Source organism: Natator depressus, chromosome 5 (assembly GCF_965152275.1).
Source record: "Natator depressus isolate rNatDep1 chromosome 5, rNatDep2.hap1, whole genome shotgun sequence".
Classification (NCBI taxonomy): domain Eukaryota; kingdom Metazoa; phylum Chordata; order Testudines; family Cheloniidae; genus Natator; species Natator depressus.
Window position 1 is genome coordinate 133,666,220 of NC_134238.1, and position 19,715 is coordinate 133,685,934.

The window sequence follows — 19,715 nt, forward strand, 5'->3', positions numbered from 1 at the left end:
CTCCAGTTCTCCCTGCTTGTTTCCAAGGCTTTGTGCATTTGTATATAAGCACTTGAGATAACCTGTTGATCGCCCCTCATTCCCAGTATGAGGCAGGAGCCCTCCCCTCACAGACATTCCTGCCTGTGCTTCCTCCCGGTATCCCGCTTTCCCACTTACCTCAGGGCTTTGGTCTCCTTCCCCCAGTGAACCTAGTTTAAAGCCCTCCTCACTAGGTTAGCCAGCCTGCTGGCAAAGATGCTCTTCCCTCTCTTCATAAGATGGAGCCCGTCTCTGCCCAGCACTCCTCCTTCATGGAACACCATCCCATGGTCAAAGAATCCAAAGCCTTGTCTCCGACACCACCTGCGTAGCCATTCGTTGACTTCCACGATTCGACGGTCCCTAACCCAGGCCTTTTCCTTCCACGGGGAGGATGGACGAGAACACCACTTGCGCCTCCAACTCCTTTATCCTTCTTCCCAGAGCCACGTAGTCCGCAGTGATCCGCTCAAGGTCATTCTTGGCAGTATCATTGGTGCCCACGTGGAGAAGCAGGAAGGGGTAGCGATCCGAGGGCTTGATGAGTCTCGGCAGTCTCTCCGTCACATCGCGAATCTTAGCCCCTGGCAAGCAGCAGACCTCTCGGATTCTTCCTCCTCTGCCACCAAATCTCTGCACCTCTACAGTCCTCTGCACCCCAGTCCCCCATGCTTCCTCCCCTGGAGGGAAGACTCATGCTTGCACAACTGGAGACAGGGGAGCTGGGCATATTGAGCTCAGGGCTTTGTCGCAGGCTACTATAACTCCAAGAAATCCATGGAGATTTGAACTCAGACTGCAGAGTTCAGAGTCCTGACTCTGAGTCCTGACTCAGAGTTTGACCAGGGACCAGATTGCATTGTGCTGTTTGGGCACCTATGAGCTGCACCTGGCAGGCTGGCACTCTGCACTCACAGGTGCTCTCCAGTTGCTTCCCCTCTCCGAACCGTCTCTCCTCTGCTGTCTCTAGTGTGCGCTCTCTCCTCGCTTGGCTTTATGAGCCCCCGTTGCCCTAGAATGTGACTTTCCTGCCTGTTGTTGCCTGATCTTTGGATTGTGTATTAATTATATAGATTACTTAAGAATCCCCAGTTATCACTTCAAGGATTGACAGGTTCTTCTCCCAAAATCAGACCCTGTATTATTTAACTTATTCTATAGTTGGGAACCCTGATATGCACAGTTACAACACTCACACTATAGGAACTCTTTTATATTTAATATAGTTTATTAATATATTTAGCACAGTCACAATTTAACCCCAATTTAACAAGATAGAGAATGTACATCTGCACTTCCATATGCTCACACCATCCCTTGTAGAACAATCTGAAGTATTAATCATCATCTTCCTCATCACCATCACCTTCCCCATCATCACCAGTGGCATCATTCTGACCCCTCCCAAGGACTACATCTCCTTCTTCCGCTGCCCCTAGGCTGGGATGCCACTTTTATAATACGTTATGCTGACGCTGTTATGTTTGATGCATATTCGGTAGGGGATTTTTCCCCTTTTCCTTATTTGCATTTCCTCACTTTACTAATGTTGGAGTGTCTTTTCCCTATAGGTTAGTATATTATTGATCTCAACTTATTATCATAGACGTCAATTTGTCACCCTGGCCGTTTTGTGGTTAGGTGTCACATTTGTTATTTCTGTCCTAACCGGTTATTGCGGGTTTTTCCAAGTTGTGGTGTACCTGTTAAGTTTAAAAGGGTATGAACTTAGGAAAGCCCCTCGGCCAGCCTGCTTTAACACATCATATGTGGACCTTATGCTTTAGCTCATCACCATTTATCTGGGTGAAAGGTCCCAGACATATGTATGCAGACTTTGCCTTAGCTCAACATACAGGATATGGCCTGTAAGTCCCTTGCTATGTTACAATCAAACTACTTTAATATAAACCTCTTATAACCTATTATAATAAAACAAATAACCAGACCATAAGGCAATAAGAAATCCATAAGAAAAGATATGTAGGCAAGGAAGCAGGTTAGCCCTATAGGCTACAGCCTAGACTCTGAGTCGCATCAGGTGGGGCCACTGGCTACCAGGCTTCCATCCAAGTGTGCGGGGCCCAGGGCAGGGAGTGTTACTGATTTAGGAACCTCCCTGTGCCAAGAGGGGACCTGGTGACTGGAGCTGCTGTGGTTGTGTGAGAGACCAAAGGGCACCTCCATTCTGGGATGGAGGGGTCTGGTCTGCAGGCACAATTGCCTTTGAATTGGGCAGTTTTCTGGCAACCCTGCACAGAAGGGGCTGCAGCTGGCAGCAGCTTAAAGCCCTTCCCCCCTGCTGCGCTAGGCAGGGTTTGGATAAATGCAATGTCCATGTTTCATAGGGGCTCTTGGTGCCTTGATCGGAAGAGCAGCGCAGCTGGGAAGCACTGAATTGGCTCCGTGTTTTTTGTTTGCAGGGTTGGTCCCAGGAGATTAGAGAGACAAAAATGGGGGTCAACTTCTGCTGGGGAGAGACAAGCCTTCAAGCTCCACAGAGCTCGTCCTCAGGCCCTTGTCTCTCTCCCCAACAGAAGTTGGTCCAATAAATGATATGACCTCCCCGGCCTTGTGTCTCGGTGTTTTCTGCTCCCACGGGCGTGGCTGGGAAGGGTCACAGGGCTCAGCAGGCTCAGGGAGTAACATCAGCACCACTGGAGACAGGAGTGGAGCAAACCTCACAATCCGTGTGGTTACTGCAGGTCTGTCCAGCTGCCCCCTCCTCCCTCAGTGTCAGTCATGCGGGGAGCCTGTCTGCCCCCTCCTCAGCTACAGTCCCCTGGGCAGGGCCAGTCCGTTGGGGTGTGTCCCAACAGCCCCCTGCTCACTCCCACGTGGAGCCCAGATCTGGGTGAACTGGCCTTCTGGTTTGTTTGATCCCTGAGGGGTTTTCTGAGTTCAAATTGGGACCCGAAGTTTCTCCTCACTTGAAGAAATCCCTGTGAAAACTCACCCTTTCCGAGTGTCTTTTTCACTCCCTCTGCCAGAGACCTTCCCCATTCTTTCAAGTCCAGCGTGAGGAGGGGGGGAGAGAGAGCTGAGGTTTCAGACTGCTGTGTTATGGCAGGATTGCTGCTATTAATTGCCAGAACCTGCTAATTCTGAGGAAGAAGCAGGGGGAAAGGGGCAGAGATACAGGGTCAGGGAGTGAAATGGAGAAAATACAGGAAGAATTTCTAGCAAGGGCGAAGTGTAATTAACAGAATCCAGAATATTCCCTGCACATTGTATTACTCTGGGCCTGATTCTCTTCTGCACTGACGACCCTTTCCCTGTCTCTGGCCGTGTCTAGAGGGCTTTATGCCACTGTCGAGCCCCTTTACAGTGCCGTGAAGGTAAAGGTGTTATGTCGTCTTAGTGCAAACAAGAATCAGACTCATACTGGGTGTCCAATGACCCCTCCGCACACCCAGGGTCTGTTTTTCAAAGGCTCTGAGCACCCACAGCTCTAAGTGAAGTCAGTGGGACCTGATGGTGTCCAGCACTTCTGACAATCAGGTGCCCAGTGCTTGTTCCATCCAGGGCTCTGGAAGCATTTAATATACTCGGTGGCACAGGGGGCACATGTGGCTCTGTTTGGGGAGGCTCACACACAGGTGCCAGAAGCTCTCCAGAAGTTGGGGGCCACTGGTGCTTAGATCATGGCCCTGCCACCAAGGCCCCACCCCATTTCACTGTCTTCCCCTGAAGCCCCTCCCTCACGCTGGCACTTACTGCCCAATTCCCCGAGGCACCCCCACTCTTCACTCCTCTCCGCTCCCTCCCCCGACACCCTCCTACCTGCCCCCTGCTCCTCTCTCTCTCTTCCCCCAAGACTCCACTCAGCCCCTGCTTGCTCCTCTCTGCCCCTTTCCTGTAAGGGGGGGCTACCAGGGGACCCACGGGGCCAGGCCCCCATCTCTTTTTTCTGCCTTAGGTGAGCAGGGGGCAACAGGTCCTTGGGGAAGGAGACAGGAAGATATGCAGTGGGGAATGAGAAGAGGCAGAGCATAAGTGGTGCCCCCACTTCGCTGGAGCTTCGCTTCCAGCACTTGAAAGGTGACAATGGGCCCACGTGCCTCCAGAGGGGTGACCCGCACCACACCCCCAGCAGCTCAGCCTCCCCTGGCCTCTTAGACGTGCTGCCCATGCTCAGCTCCTTCCACACTCTAGAGAGGCGCAGCACTCGGGGTAGGACTGAGCCATGGGGCACTAGGTGAGTGGCAGAGGCTCCGGGAGCTGAGAGTTTGCCTCGCACCCCTCAGGGACACAGCGTGAGGCACCATCCCAGGCATCTCTATGCAAGGAGCAGAACAGGGTTTACTTGGGGTGCAGAGCGTATTGAGAGCCTCTCAGAGGTTTGTAGAGATGTATTGCTCTGGTTAGCAAGTGTGGCTAGAACACAGGCCTCGCTGTGAGCAGGATTTGAACCTGTGTAGGGAAACCCTATTGGATTTCTAGTCCAACACTTTAACCAGTCGGCCATCACAGCTTTGAGCCCAGCAATGCCCCAAGGCCAGAGAAACTGGTAAACAATCACAATGCCCAGGCCTGAAGTCATCTGAAATACAGAATTCAAACAGCAAACTTGGCTCTCAAAGCACAGGGGGAATTTATGGGTCTCGTTGTTTAGCCATGTGGTTAAGCATCAAACCAACCCCCTCCTGTGGGGTCTGTAATTATTGCTCTCCCCCCTGTAAAGATAGGGACATGGAGATAGAATTAAACTAGCCAAGGTCACACAGGGAGTTAGAATCCACCAGCTCCCTGCTCTAGCCACCAATGTTCGCACTTTCTAGCTTTTATTAAACTGTTTTTATTATTGGACTCTTTTCTCTATTTTAGAAACAGGACTAAGCCATGACTGGACTGTCAGACTGGAGAATGTGACACGGCTCCCTTTACCTGGACCCTGGATTTCTCTTTACTTCAGAGAAACTTGTTAGTGGTAAAATGAACCATATTCAAATGACTACAGATTATGAACCGTTTGTTGTTGTTGCCTTGGATAATCCCACAGCCTTTTACCCTGAGTCAGGAATGATGATTTCTTGGTTCACTCTCATTTCTTTCAGTGTTATGTTAGCATCTATTGCAACTAATTGGTCAGAACCTGTCACTTCCGAAAGTCCCAGATGCGTGTCTCAGTTTCCCCACCTAGCTCCCTTCTCGGTACCTTTGATTTTCCTCAGAGTCTCCTTCAGAGCACTGGTTTGTTGGCACCAATAACCAAGTCTGATTTCCAGGTCAGCAGACGTGTCCTCCAGTTGCTAGAACTTCCCTTTTTCACATCTAGAAAGAAACAGGCTTTTTTCCCATTGATCATTATTTATTTTATTGTCGTATTTTACTCTGAATTTCTTCCCAGTGAGAAATGCTGAATCGAGGGGCCGGGAGAATGAATCTCTGTGTATCCAGCCACAGAATAGCTCCAGCTCCAGCAATGGTTGTGCAAGCTTCCCTGAGGTGTCCCGTCAATGTGCTTCAGCCCTGATTTCATGAGACCAGCTCTGGGGACCGGACGGGAGTTCAGTCCCTGTGGGTAATTCACTCCTCGGCCTCCATGCTTTGACCAATAGATTCCAATGGTCCTGCTGGTCTTTATTCTGTGGACATCTGCCCATTTGCAACTGGACTGAGATCAACTTCCCTCAAACCAGCTCATTCCTCACCAGTCTCTGAATGGTCATCATGTCATACAGACTTCTGTTCCCTCCTGCCCTGGGCAGAACTGCTGCACTGATGCAGCTGCCCCGCTGGAAGCTCTCTAGTGTAGCTGCTGGAAGCCAATGGGAGGGAGCTCTCCACCTCCAGTGAGCAGCTGCAGCCAGGTTGGCAGGAGAAACTCTCCCAGCAACAAAGCATTGTCCAAACTGGCGCTTAGGTCGGTGTAACTTGTGTCACTCGGGGGGTGGTGTATTCACACCCCTGAGTGACATACGTTCTACCAACACAAGAGGGAGTGTAGATGCAGCCTTAGCAGAGAAGCAATTTAGAAAACAGTTTTCATTTTGTAGGAAATGCAGGAACCCTGGGTTTGTAATAAACCAAAGGAGATTCCGACCCCACGAGTCACCTTCACAACTTTGCAGTTGTGCCCTGGGATAGTTGTTTTGTCTCAGCCTGTGCCCAGAATAATGACATGTGAAGGGGAAGGAGCCATGCACCTGTCTAGGGTGCTTCTGACATCCTAGAGGGGAGAAAGGAAAAAAGACTCTCAGTCCCACATGCTACTCACACAGGGGGTGGGAACTTTTGTGGTAATTTAAATAGAATCAAGGGGCTCCAAAAGAGTCAAAGGTGTTAACGTGACCCTGTCACTGTCCAACATTAAACAGGTGAAACAAGGCTTGCAGTTTGGGCTGCTGTACAGAATAAGCATTCAGGCTGAAAAGCCAACATCCTTTCTCTCCATTTCAGCAAAAAACAAAATTAAACAAACCCCCACAAAAACAGGCACCTGAAAAAGTACTGCCCCTGACTACCTTTCCAAGGTCTTCTCCACACTCTCTCCCGCCCCGAGTGAGAATCCTACACTTGGACCAACAAACCACATTCAGACCCGAATACAGCTCTCCCTCTGCAGGATGTTGGAGAAAAACACAGGTGAAAAAAGAAAAGGAGTACTTGTGGCACCTTAGAGACTAACCAATTTATTGAGTAGCTCACGAAAGCTCATGCTCAAATAAATTGGTTAGTCTCTAAGGTTCCACAAGTACTCCTTTTCTTTTTGCGAATACAGACTAACACGGCTGTTACTCTGAAACAGGTGAAAAAAACCTCCAAGGTCAGCTGCAAAAGTAGCCTTGGCAAGGACTTGGTCGAAATTTGAAGCCGGGATCTCTTGCATCGTAAAGGAGACTCATGCGCTAGTCCAACAAATCCTTTGGAAACTCTAAGGAAAGCCACATGCCACAGGAGTTTCCAAAGACAAATGACGAACCACACACCCAGGCAGAAGGAGCCTGGAAATGGGAAGGTACAGCAGCAAACACACCCTGGGGGAGGGCTTGTCCGGGAGTTGCAGCCAGGCCCTCTGGCACCCGAAGTGAGAATTAGATGCTTACAGCAACAAGCCACATTTAGCCATTGCTGAAATTGTCAGGCCTCAGAATTTTGGGCCAGAAACCAACAGCCAAATCGAGCTGTAAAACTGAACCACTTGGAAATGGTACTTCTAGCGTGCCACAGTACCATAGGTAACAGTCTGTGTGTGTGCTGTTGGCTCCTGAGAGGTAGAATCCAGGGCCTGCATCTTCGCTTCCCACAGCGAGATATTTTGAGCCCCCAACAATTAGGGGAAGAACAGGTAGATGAAAACTCAAAGAAAGTTTCAAGAGTTCTCCTTCCTGGCTGAGCTGGGTATGCTGTCCAGGTAAAGGATGGTCATTCTGGGGAGGGATGTGGGTCTGGTCCCGTTTGGGGGGGTTGTTCTGGAGAAGGATGTGGGTCTCATATATTTGGAGGTTTGGCCCAGAGCCCAGTCTTTTGGGCGCACAGCTGGTCGTCCTGATCCTAGTCTGTCTGCCTCTCTTCTGGCAGAGAAGGCCAAGCTAGGCTAGTATGAATAATGATGCTGTAAATAATATGTAACAAAGTTGCGGATGTTTTTTCTTTTTAAAAATGTTTTAACAGTTTTAAATCTGCCCCAATTTCATCAGGCCCCGGTAGTTCCTATGAGAAATGGAGGACTTGTGGCACCTTAGAGACTAACCAATTTATTTGAGCATGAGCTTTCGTGAGCTACAGCTCATTTAATCGGATGCAACTAAACTCATGCTCAAATAAATTGGTTAGTCTCTAAGGTGCCACAAGTCCTCCTTTTCTTTTTGCGAATACAGACTAACACGGCTGTTACTCTGAAACCTATGAGAAATGTGAAGGATGAGCTATTGTAACTTCCCTCTTAGTGGGAGCAACAGCTGGCCGGTGTTTTGGCTGCTCAGGCTTTTGTTAGCTGGTTTTACCCACTGTGTTTTCTTTTGCATATTTTCTTTCATAATGTATTTGATGTACCTGTGTGTAACTTTTTGCGCTAAGGCACACAGCTGTACAGGTTTTATCTACAATCTTTACAAATTGAAGTTGCAGATGGAGGGGGCTCCCAGCAATGGCAGCCTTAAGGGGGGGGCAGCTAGAAGCTGGGGGACTGGATCGGGACCCCCTAGCACTTACTGGTCTCTCTGCCCTGCAGTTTTAGTCCTCCCCCCAAGATTAGCCTGATTATCACAACAAAAGTTTTTTTTTCTCCTGCTGCTAATAGCCCACCTTAATTGATTGGTCTCCTTAAGAGTTGGTATGACAACCCTCATTTTCTCGTGTTGTTTGTGTGTGTGTGTGTGTGTGTGTGTGTATATGTATATCTTCCTACTGTATTTTCCACTGCATGCATCTGATGAAGTGGGCTTTAGCCCATGAAAGCTTATGCTCAAATAAATTTGTTAGTCTCTAAGGTGCCACAAGTACTCATTATCTTTTCCTGACTGATTGTGCTGGGGGCTCTGCCTGGCTCCAGCGCTCCGGTCCCTCAGCTACCAATGCCACCTGGAACCCTGATCGATTCCAGCTTTAAGGAGTGCTGAGATCCATTTGTCTTTTTCTCTGTCTCTCTCTAGGTATAGCCTCCTGACCCTGTCGTATGTGATCAGTTATAGTTTGCTAGCCCTAACTTTTGTAATCAAATTTAAGTTAGATTTAATATTGGAACGGTTTTGTTTGTTTGGCTCCCCTTGTAAGGTTACTACCTGGAAATAAATAACTTTCACGGTTAAGCTGATTGCTCTCCCCTCTCAGGGGTGTTTTTGGCTTCTCCATTCACTCTGCAGCAACGCTCCTTGTACCTAAGCTAAAGATCCTCTGGGGTTTGCTCATCAAGTGGATGCTGTATGCATTGGATGAAGTGAGCTGTAACCCATGAAAGCTTATGCTCTAATAAATTTGTTAGTCTCTAAGGTGCCACAAATACTCCTTTTCTTTTTATGGATACAGACTAACATGGCTGCTACTCTGAAACCTCTCATCAAGTGGGTAACGAGCAGAATGGTTGTGGGGACAATGGTTGGGGACAGGGATGTGCTGAACCTGGGGGCTGAGGAGGGTGGTAGATTAAGGTATTGCTCAGCCCAGCCCGCTGAGGCCAAGGACATATGAGGGTAACAGCTTTAAATTGCTGTTCAATCCAGCCAACTGAGTCCCAGAACACATAAGAGGTCAGCTTGTGAGTGCTGATTCCCCAGTCCTCTCAGACATGCTACGTTAATGTGTGTGTGTGTGTTCATCAGATTTGGTGGCTGGAAGACCCCACCCCTGGGGAACCTAGGTCCTGTAGGATAGCTCCATTGGGAGGGAACTTGCAGAAGGAAGGAGTGGCTCTCCATAGGAAAACACAAGTAACACAGGCAGTACATTGACAGAATTACAGAATCTCCCACACACACAGAAGAGTAACCCTAATAAATGAGCATACCCCAAAGTAACGGGCAAATCTGGTAACAGCTCATTTTGGGCTTGTTTTGAAGGGGGATTGACTTCATTCTTGGGACAAGTAATCTGCTATGGCCAAAAATACTTTAGCACTGTGCGCCCTTCCACGCAAGTCTTATGTACCAAATACTTTGGGTCTTCCTGGGTAAGTCCCTGAATAATCAAGGATCTTTACCAAAAATATAGTCATGTCTTAAAAGGAAGAAAGATTGTCATTGTGTATACCATGAAACAAGCCTTGCAACTTTTTGAAACGTATCACAACGGTCAACATGGTGGACATCAAGGAATATTCAAAACAAGAACGGCGTTCTTTTTGGTAAAAAGAAAAGGAGGACTTGTGGCACCTTAGAGACTAACAAATTTATTTGAACATAAGCTTTCGTGATGATGAAGTGAGCTGTAGCTCACGAAAGCTTATGCTCAAATAAATTTGTCAGTCTCTAAGGTGCCACAAGTCCTCCTCTTCTTTTTGCGGATACAGACTAACACAGCTGCTACTCTGAAACCTGTTCTTTTTGGGGAGACTAACCCCCATTGCTATAACCAGGAGAACAGGAAAGTGCGAGGCTGCAGCGCCATCTAGCGGCCAAAGGAGAAATCGCCGGCTTCTGGACCTGTGTGCACTGTTGATTCGCTTAACATGGAAAGCTGCGTAATGCCAGGTTGGGAAAACGAGGTTCTGCTGCACGACATCAACATCTGGAATGACTCAACCCGATAGGACACCTCCTATGATACACTGCTACTAGTGACACTCTCAAACAGGTCTCCCCAGCCCCCCCCCCCCCACCAGGAGGCAGGTGTGAGAGGATTGTTCTCCCCAACTGACAGAGGGAGAAACAAAGGCTGAGAAAGGCGAAGGGCCTTGTCTTCCATCACACAACCTGTCGGGATAGAGTTGGGAACAGGACCCAGGTGTCCCGACTTTCAAACTAACCATCAGTCTGGAGTTTCACACACTGAATGATCAGAATAAAGTGACCTGGAATGAGCTACAGAACAACAACCATTCACAGTGATTCTTCAGCATGTGTTTTAGAATCACTAGAACATCAGAGAGAACCAGGAATGGCTCACAGACAATCAGTAGCAAGAAGGAGAACAATTCACCAAGCAGATGATTGGTTCTGGCTTATTTGCTGGGCCTTAAAAGAGAACAACAAAGTCCTGAATCTCCTCCCTGCCACTAGACCCCTGCTCAGCCAATCAGCATTGAGACTCTGGTGGTGGGCTGAGGGTTCCCCAGATGGCCCAGGGATGGCTCAGGTCACCGGTGAGGAGCACTCTCAGAGCATGCTTCCTGTCCCATCTCTTTGGGAGGGCCTCCCACCATGAGGGCTACAGAGCAGCCCCCTCTTCGCCAGTGGAGGGAGGGAAGCAGGAAAAGGGAAACCAAAAAAGACACACCCTAATGACGCTAAGGGACAAAGGTCTAGGTGGGGGCCCACCTTAACCTAGTGTTTTCCGTGCCTAGAATTTGGCCAGCACCAGGTGGATCAGGCTGCCTAGGTACCAAACCTCTCTGGGGCTCTTACCTTCTCCACAGGGATGGCTGTCTTCTCGCTCATTTAGCAGTGGGAAAGGAGAAAACTCCAGAGAGGCTCCACCTTGCGCTCACATACATGACCCTGAATTCTCTCTCAGTCCTCAAGGAGAGAATCCCTGCAGCAAAGCCACGGGGGTCTCTGAGATCGCCCCTGCCCAGCAGCCTGTCCTACCTGGCCGTTGTCATGGACTCTCTGTGAGGTCACCGCCTCCCAACCTCCTTTGACCAATCAGCTGAGTGCTGCAAAAGGCCCTTGCGATGTCACGGCCACACCCAGCCCTGCCCTGCAGGGCTAATGTCCTGCCCCTAGCCAGCTCCTGTGCATGTTTGAGCTGCTCCCCGTGGGTCACCCCCCACACACTCAGTGTTAGTGCTAGGAATCAAGCAGGCGACACGTGGAACCATCAGAGGCTGCTCAATGTGCCACACGCGGTTTTGCAGAGATTTAGAGACTTGAAGGCCAGAAGAGACTGTTAGATCATCTCATCTGGCCCCCCTGCCCATCACAGGCCTCCTGTATGCCGCAGTAGCGAGTTTTGGACCAAAGCAGACTCTAGAAAGGCATCTCATCAAGGGATGAAGGAAGCACCACTTCCCTTGGTAGTCTGGAGGAAATTGATGCTGTGGGGGGCAGGAAATTGACCCCAAGGCCACACTTGTGAGTCTGTATCATAACACACAGCCACACCAACACTGTGTGAAGTTTGTACACGTCACCTTAACTCTGATGTTTCCTAACGTTTAAAGGCCTGGTCTCCATGGTGTTCTTTGTGCTTATAGATCTATTTTGGGGAGAGATGCACTAATTTATTTCAGAGTGGTAGCCGTGTTAGTCTGTATCAGCAAAAAAAACCCAAGGAGCGCTTGTGGCACCTTAGAGACTACCAAATGTATTTGGGCATAAGCTTTTGTGGGCTAAAACCCACTTCATCGGATGCATCCAGTGGAAAATAGAGTAGGAAGATACATATACACAGAGAACATGAAAAAATGGGTGTTGCCATACCAACTCAAACAGCCTAATCAATTAAGGTGGGCTATTATCAGCAGGAGGAAAAAAACTTTTGTAGTGATAATGAGGATGGCCCATTTCAAACAGTTGACAAGAAGGTGTGAGTAACAGTGGGGGGAAATTAGCATGGGCAAATAGTTTTTACTTTGTGTAATAACCCATCCACTCCCAGTCTTTACTCAAGCTTAATTTAATAGTGTCCAGTTTGCAAATTAATTCCAATTCTGCAGTTTCTCATTGGAGTCTGGTTTTGAAGTTTTTTTGTTGGAGAATTGCAACTTTTAGTTCTGAAATTGAGTGACCAGGGAGGTTGAAGTGTTTTCCGACTGGTTTTTGAATGTTATAATTCTTGACGTCTGATTTGTGTCCATTTATTCTTTTGCGTAGAGACTGTCCAGTTTGGCCAGTGCACATGGCAGAGGGGCATTTGCTGGCACACGATGGCATATATCACATTGGTAGATGTTCAGGAGAACGAGCCCATGATGGCGTGGCTGATATGATTATGTCCTATGATGGTGTCGCTAGAATAGATACGTGGACAGAGTTGGCAATGGGCTTTGTTGCAAGGATAAGTTCCTGGGTTAGTGTTTTTGTTGTGTGGTTGTTGGTGAGTATTTGCTTCAGGTTGGGGGGCTGTCTGTAAGTGAGGACTGGCCTGTCTCCCAAGATCTGTGAGTGTGAGGGATCATCCTTCAGAATATGTTGTAGATCCTTGATGATGCGCTGGAGAGGTTATAGTTGGGGGCTGAAGGTGACGCTGGTGGCGTTCTGTTACTTCCTTTGTTGGGCCTGTCCTGGAGTAGGTGACTTCTGGGTATTCTTCTGGCTCTGTCAATCTGTGTCTTCTCTTCAGCAGGTGGGTACTGTAGTTTTAAGAACGCGTGATAGAGATCCTGTAGGTGTTTGTCTCTGTCTGAGGGATTGGAGCAAATGCGGTTGTATCTTAGAGCTTGGCTGTAGACAATGGATCGTGTGGTGTGCTCTGGATGAAAGCTGGAGGCATGTAGGTAAGTATAACGGTCCGGTATAGGGTGGTGTTTATGTGGCCATCGCTTATTAGCACTGTAGTGTCCAGGAAGTGGGTCTCTTTTGTGGCCTCTCCTTCTGCCCCTCCACCCCCACGAACATGATACAGTTCTGCGGTGACCTGGAATCCAACCTTCCACGTCTCAGACTCAAGGAATATTTCTAACACACCTCTGAACAACACACTAATCCACAGAGACCTTCCCACCAACACTACAAAAAGAAGGATTCTAGGTGGACTCCTCCTGAAGGTCAAAACAGCAGACGGGACTTCTACATAGAGTGTTTCCGCCGACAAGCACGGGCTGAAGTGGTAGAAAAGCAGCATGACTTGCCCCATAACCTCAGCCGTGCAGAACACAACACCATCCACAGCTTCAGGAACAACGTTGACATCGGAATCAAAAAGGCTGAGAAAAGGGGTGCTGTCGTCATCATGAATAGGTCGGAATACGAACAAGAGGCTGCTAGGCAGCTCTCCAACACCACATTCTGCAGGCCATTACCCTCTGATCCCACTCAGAGTTACCAAAAGAAACGACACCATCTGCTCAAGAAACTCCCTGAAAAAGCACAAGAACAAATCTGCACAGACACACCCCTAGAGTCCCGACCAGCGGTATGCTATCTGCTACCCAAGATCCGTAAACCTGGAAATCCTGGACGCCCCATCATCTCAGGCATTGGCTAGGGGTGCTGGTCACCTAGGGCCTGAGGAGAGAGTCGACATAGCCAGATAATCCTGCTGTCAGGGTGCCAATGCCTGAGATGATTTCATTGCAGTCTCTGACTAGGGGGTTCAGGCTCCAGTGCTCTGCTCTGTTTTCCCAGCGCTGTTCAGGGGTTTGTTTCCAGTTTCAGAAATGGGGGAATGTTCACACACTCCCAATGGGACTTTGCATAAACCAGGCCCTAAGCTGGGGCAGGCAAACTTTTTGGCCTGAGATTGGATCGGGTTTCAGAAATTGTATGTAAAGCCAGTCAGGGGAGGCTGTGCCTCCCCAAACAGCAAGGCATGGCCAGGCCCCCGCCCCCGCCTGCTTCTCGCCCTCTGACAGCCGCCCCGGGACTCCTGCCCCATACAACCCCTCTGTTCCCTGAGGGGTCCCCTAGAACCCTTGCCCCATCCACTCCCCCCCAGCTCTCTGTCCCCTGACTGCCCCCGGAACCCGCCCTGAACTGGCCCCCTCTGCCCCATCCAACCCTCGCTCTCCTTCCTGACTGCCCCCCCCGGGACCCCTGCCCCATGAAACCACCTCTTCTCCCTGACTGCCCCCAGACTCTCCACCCCTAACTGACCCCCACCACCCCATCCAACCCCCCCTCTCCTTCCTGTCTGCCCCCCGGGACCCCTGCCCCATCCAACTACCCCTTCTCCCTGTCCTCTGACCGCCCCTGGAACTCCCACCCCTGACTGCCCCCCGCTGCCCCATCCAACCCCCGCTCTCCTTCCTGACTGCCCCCCCCCCAGGACCCCTGCCCCATGAAACCACCTCTTCTCCCTGACTGTCCCCAGACTCTCCACCCCTAACTGACCTCCACCACCCCATCCAACCCCCTCTCTCCTTCCTGCCTGCCCCCGGGGACCCCTGCCCCATCCAACCACCCCTTCTCCCTGACTGCCCTGGGAACTCCTGCCCCCATTCAACCCTCTGTTCCCCGCCCTCTTACCACCCCGACTCCTATCCACCCCCCACCCGTGACCACCCCCCGAACTCCCCTGCCCTCTATCCCACCCCCTCCCCCGCTCCCTGCCCCCTTACCATGCTGCCTGGAGCACCGGGGGTTGGGGGGTGGCTGCACCAGGACAGGCCGCCAGGCCGCGCTGCACAGAGCCCCGGGGCCAGCCGGGCTCGTAGCCCCGCTGCCCGGAGCATTGGCCGGCGACAGTGGGAGCTGAGGCTGCGGGAGGGGAACAGCGGGGGCGCGACCAGGGGCTCTCAGGAGCTCAGGGCCAGGCGGAATGGCTCAAAGCCCCCTGCCCCTCTTCTGCCCCCCGGTCCCCACATGTCGCTGCCCCCCAAACCCAGGGAGCTGCAGCAGCTTCCCTCTGCCCGAGGCAGGGACTCGCAGCCCCCCCACCGGGAGCAGCCTGGGCCCCCCCGCCCCGCACAGGCTGCAACTGGGAGCTGCTCCCTGGGGGGGCAGGTCTCCCCTTCTCTCCCCAGGGGGCACTGCCGGGGGGCGGGGCTCAGGGTCCCGGTCAGGGGGGACGGGCTGGGGTCCCTGCATGGGGAGAGTCTCTCAGGGGGGTAGCAGGCTGTTGCCGTAGACTAGTCCTCCCGCTCCTCCAATAACCCACCCAAACTGGGACACCACAGATCCCATGTACATACAACCAACCACCTGGAAGCAGCAGCAAAAAGGCAGCAAGGACACAGGCCGACAGAGAGTGGAAGGAAAATCAAAACGGAAAGAGCCCAGTCTTTGAAAGCTTTTTTAGTTTTATGCACATGCTCCTAGAAGAGGATGGGGCAACTGACAGCCAATCATGCTCTCTAGCAGGGAAAAAAAAGCTACTCCTGGACCAATAACAAAGAAAAAGGAGAAGGAACAGGACAGTGAGTGGGACAGAGAGATTTATTCAAGTGAGATGGTAATTCGTTAAGTCCCTGTCTTACTTCCTGGCCATTTGTGTTACTTTAGTGCCATTAAGAAAACTGTTCTCAAAATCTGTGGCTCTCCTTGCCATATGTTGTAGTTATGAAAGCTCCTTCTCAGCTCCTTTTACTTTCCTGCTTTCCAGTTATGTAAATAAACCATTAACACAATCCTTCTTGTTTCTTCCACATTCATGTCCTAGTTCCAATTATTGGGGGCAGAGTCATGGGATGTGTTTGTGACACTCTATATCTTGGGGGAGCGTGTTATGCTTATAAGAAGCACACGGGATCTTTTCAGGGGAAAAGGCAATATGCTGCATTTATTGAAAATACAACTGTTAGCATATGCATTTAATAACACACACACACACACACCCCCGCAGATGGTCTTACAGTTACCAGTTTGCTGTAGCTCTTGTCAATCTAATGGCCAGTTAGATTGAACATAAGTGAGGAGCTGGGCTCTGTCGGTCACGATCCCATGCTCCGAGGCTTTGCAGGACTGAACCCAGAGTCTTATGGCAAAACAACCCAGCTTTATACTTGTCAATTCTCACTTTAGTCTGTGGATTTTGCAATGTCATTCTGTAATTGTTAACCCGGAGATTAACCCCACTTGAGGACTTTCGGCTGTTATCATTTGGTGGTTTTGTTGGCTTCCCATGGTTAGCTCTTATTTGTTGTCTTGCATTCAGGGTGCCTGCCTCGCCGCTGAGGTCATCAATGCTGCTAACATGTTTAGCGTCAGATACAGTGGATGTTTTCTGATTGTCTCCTGCTGTTTCCAAGTCTCTCACTTCTTCTTGACCATCTGGACATTTGTGATGGCTTTTCACACTTATTTTTAACTATGCACACATTTCTCACTCACACCAAACAATTTGACGGAGACTTTCGGACAGGATGATATGATTACTAAAGGGATTACAAAAGAACCTTACGCAACTTAGTTTGAAATGCAGACAAGAAACACAACTTAATTTGTAATGCAGATAAGAACAAGACCTTCTAGCAAATACTGTAATGAAACCTTATCCTAAAACAAAAGGTGACCAGGACTGTTCTGGTCTATTCCTGCCTGAAATCAGCTTCAGACATCAGAACCTGGCTGATGCCTCTTTACCAATGGCACACGAGGCCGTTTGTTTCTGCTTTCAGAAAGGGTGGCTGACAGAATATGGTCAAATCCTATCATACATTAATCCATTTAATATATGATTATCCCTTATCTTTCATTATGCCAAATGCAAACATAAAATCCTACTCCTCTAGGTGCCCTGTAACCCCCATATTCCTCATCTTGTGTTGAATTGTGATATTACATGTAAACCATGCCATGCAAGGGATCAGGGGAAAGGTTAGGAGCTGCCAAAAGTCTTTGTTCTCTCTGTCTAGATATGTGTCTCCTCAATGCATATGAAATGACAAGAATTGTACGGTTTTCACTGAAACATTCTGTAAATTGTGGAATCAGCCAAAAATTACCTTCCCCAGAGGTACCAGCAAGGAAGGTCAGCAACCCCCAGGTGGGTTGTGAAACAACCCATCAATAGCCATTGTCCAGCAAGGAAGCTCCCATTCATTGATTCACATGCATGAGACCACAGCAAGGGAATTGCTCCACCTTGCTGGGAGATTGAGCAATGCTGCCCGCCTCCCACCCCTCCAGACATGCCTGGACTGGTGCTTCCCAAGCACATGGACTGAGGGTATAAAAACCAAACCCAAACACAGGGGCCCATGCTTGGCCTTTCTCCTTCACCCATCTACACTGCAAGCAAGAAGGACACTGAAGACTTGAGACTCCAACTGAGGGGACTGGCCCAGATTTCAAGGGAGAAATCTGGATGCTATGGACTGCAAAATCCAGGAGAGGGAAAAAAACTGCTTAGTCTTTTTGTTGCCCAGTTTATGAGGGTTGAGAGTTTATGACTGCGAGTTTATGTGTTTATTTCTTTTGGTAACTAACTCGGATGTTTTGCCTATCAGTTAATACCACTGAAAATCTCCATTTTGTAGCCAATAAACTTGTTGACCTGTTTAACTTTACCAATGAGTTTCCCTGAAGTGGATGGTAAATTCCTCAGTTATCAAAGGCTGGTGTATAGCCACTTTCCACTGATGAAGTGGGGAAGCAATTAATAATATAGGCGGCATATTCCTGAGATACAGGGCTGGGGGGATGTGGCTGGTGCCTCCCTGTGTGATTCATGAGTGGCTCTGGGAGCATTCATGCAATCAAGCTGGGTGTGGGGTCTCCACATGCGGTTGTGCTGGGTGATAACAGCACCTGGCGGGAGTGCTGCTGGTCACTAGCAGGGCATTGTGAGAGACAGCCCAGGCTTGAGAGGGTTCCGGGGGGCACAGCGGTCCCATGGTCCCAGGCTGCGCCGCAGGGGGATCCCATCACAGTGTCCCCCTCCAGCACCCATAGGGAATATCGTGCCTCTAGGAGGAGCATTTGGGGTTTGCTGTGAGGTGTCACTTTCCAGTCAGTGCTCTGTCTCTTGTCCTGGACACACCCATGTCAATCAGGAATTGCTCAGCTGTGCTCTGCAGAGAGCTGACTGGTTACAAAGGGTGCAGCCCAGGACAGGACGGAGGTGTGGCAATGCTGAGCGTCACAGGGCATGGTTTTAGACAGCTAGAAAATCACAGGAACAACACGGATCCACACAGCGGAGTTAGGTGCCTAAACTCCTCGTACAATGCTTGGGCGATACGGGCACCTTACAACACAACTCACAAAAGACAGTTCACTGGGCAGGGAGCCAGCCAAACCCGCGAATGGGAGAGACTGACAAGGGGGAGGTGTCCTAGCCCTACCCTTCTCTCGCAGCACTCACCTGGGTTATGTCCAGCTGCCTAGAGTAGCTCAGGGGCATGAGTACCAACCTCAGGGCAGACTGCTACACACCAGGGCACAAACCCCTTTTTGCGGCTACAGACTAACAGGACTGCTATCTGAAACCCATGGGGATTGGGAGCTCTACATTTTGATTTCACCCACCAAGAGCAAACTCCCCAGGCACGGTAACAGCCTGAACAGGGCGTCACAGACAGTCCCCTTGGGTACTGTGCTCTATCCTGCCACCTAGGCAAGCCTGCCTTTCTTCTAGATCCATGGTTCAGTGAGGCCTGAGCATGAGCTGGTGCTGCCAGCATCACACACCCGCACTGTCTGCAAGGGAGGAAGGATTGAACTACTGGACAGGGTCATCCAAATAACATTGTTAAAAATCAATAATGAAAAGATGCGAAACTACAGAAATCCAGGGGGTTCCAGGACAGGGAGACCAATTCAGGCAACCAGAACAGCAGATATGAGAAATTTTGAGCTACTATAAGGCTCCAAGCAGACATGTTACAGAGATGGAAACTGGCCAGGAATTCTTTGAAACTGGCTAAAAACTTATAAAAGTATCCGTTTGTTTTATGCTGAGGGAGTTTGGGGGGGAGGGTGTAAACTATTTCCCTGAATCAAGTTTCCTGTGGCAGCTCAGTCCACCATGTCAGCGAGAGAAGAGCTGCGGTCCCTGGGCATTGGGCCACCCAGCGCCTTTAACACCACAGCCCTGGGAAGGAGCTGCTGAGATGGACCATCCAGTGAGGAACACAAGTCCTTCTACCATCCACCACACCCTCTTTTGGAACTGCTGCTGATGGCTCACCCAATCTGTGGTAACTTTTATCCCCTCTGCCACCCTCTATCTGGGGGTTTTCCCTTCTGCACCTACCTGGCAGGGCATCCCCCCATCAAGGTTCCTTCCCCACTCTGAACTCTAGGGTATAGATGTGGGGACCTGCATGAAAGACCCCCTAAGCTTATTTTTAGCAGCTTAGGTTAAAACTTCCCAAGGTACAAACTTTGCCTTGTCCTTGAACCGTATGCTGCCACCACCAAGCATTTTAAACAAACAACAGAGAAAGAGCCCACTTGGAGACGTCTTCCCCACAAATATCCCTCCAAGCTCTATCCCCCCTTTCCTGAGGAGGGCTTGATAAGAATCCTCACCAATTTGTAGAGGTGAACACA

The 19,715-nt window shown here is 49.9% G+C and overlaps 1 long non-coding RNA gene and 1 other non-coding gene across 2 annotated transcripts in view; both read right to left on the reverse strand.

Annotated features, from left to right (window-relative positions):
* LOC141987119 (uncharacterized) overlaps nt 1–19,715 on the reverse strand; it is a 192,802-nt gene that overhangs the window by 104,947 nt on the left and 68,140 nt on the right. The window lies entirely within an intron of this gene.
* On the reverse strand, nt 4,414–4,495 carry TRNAS-AGA (transfer RNA serine (anticodon AGA)). Its single transcript has one exon. It is a non-coding gene; the product is annotated as a tRNA-Ser (tRNA).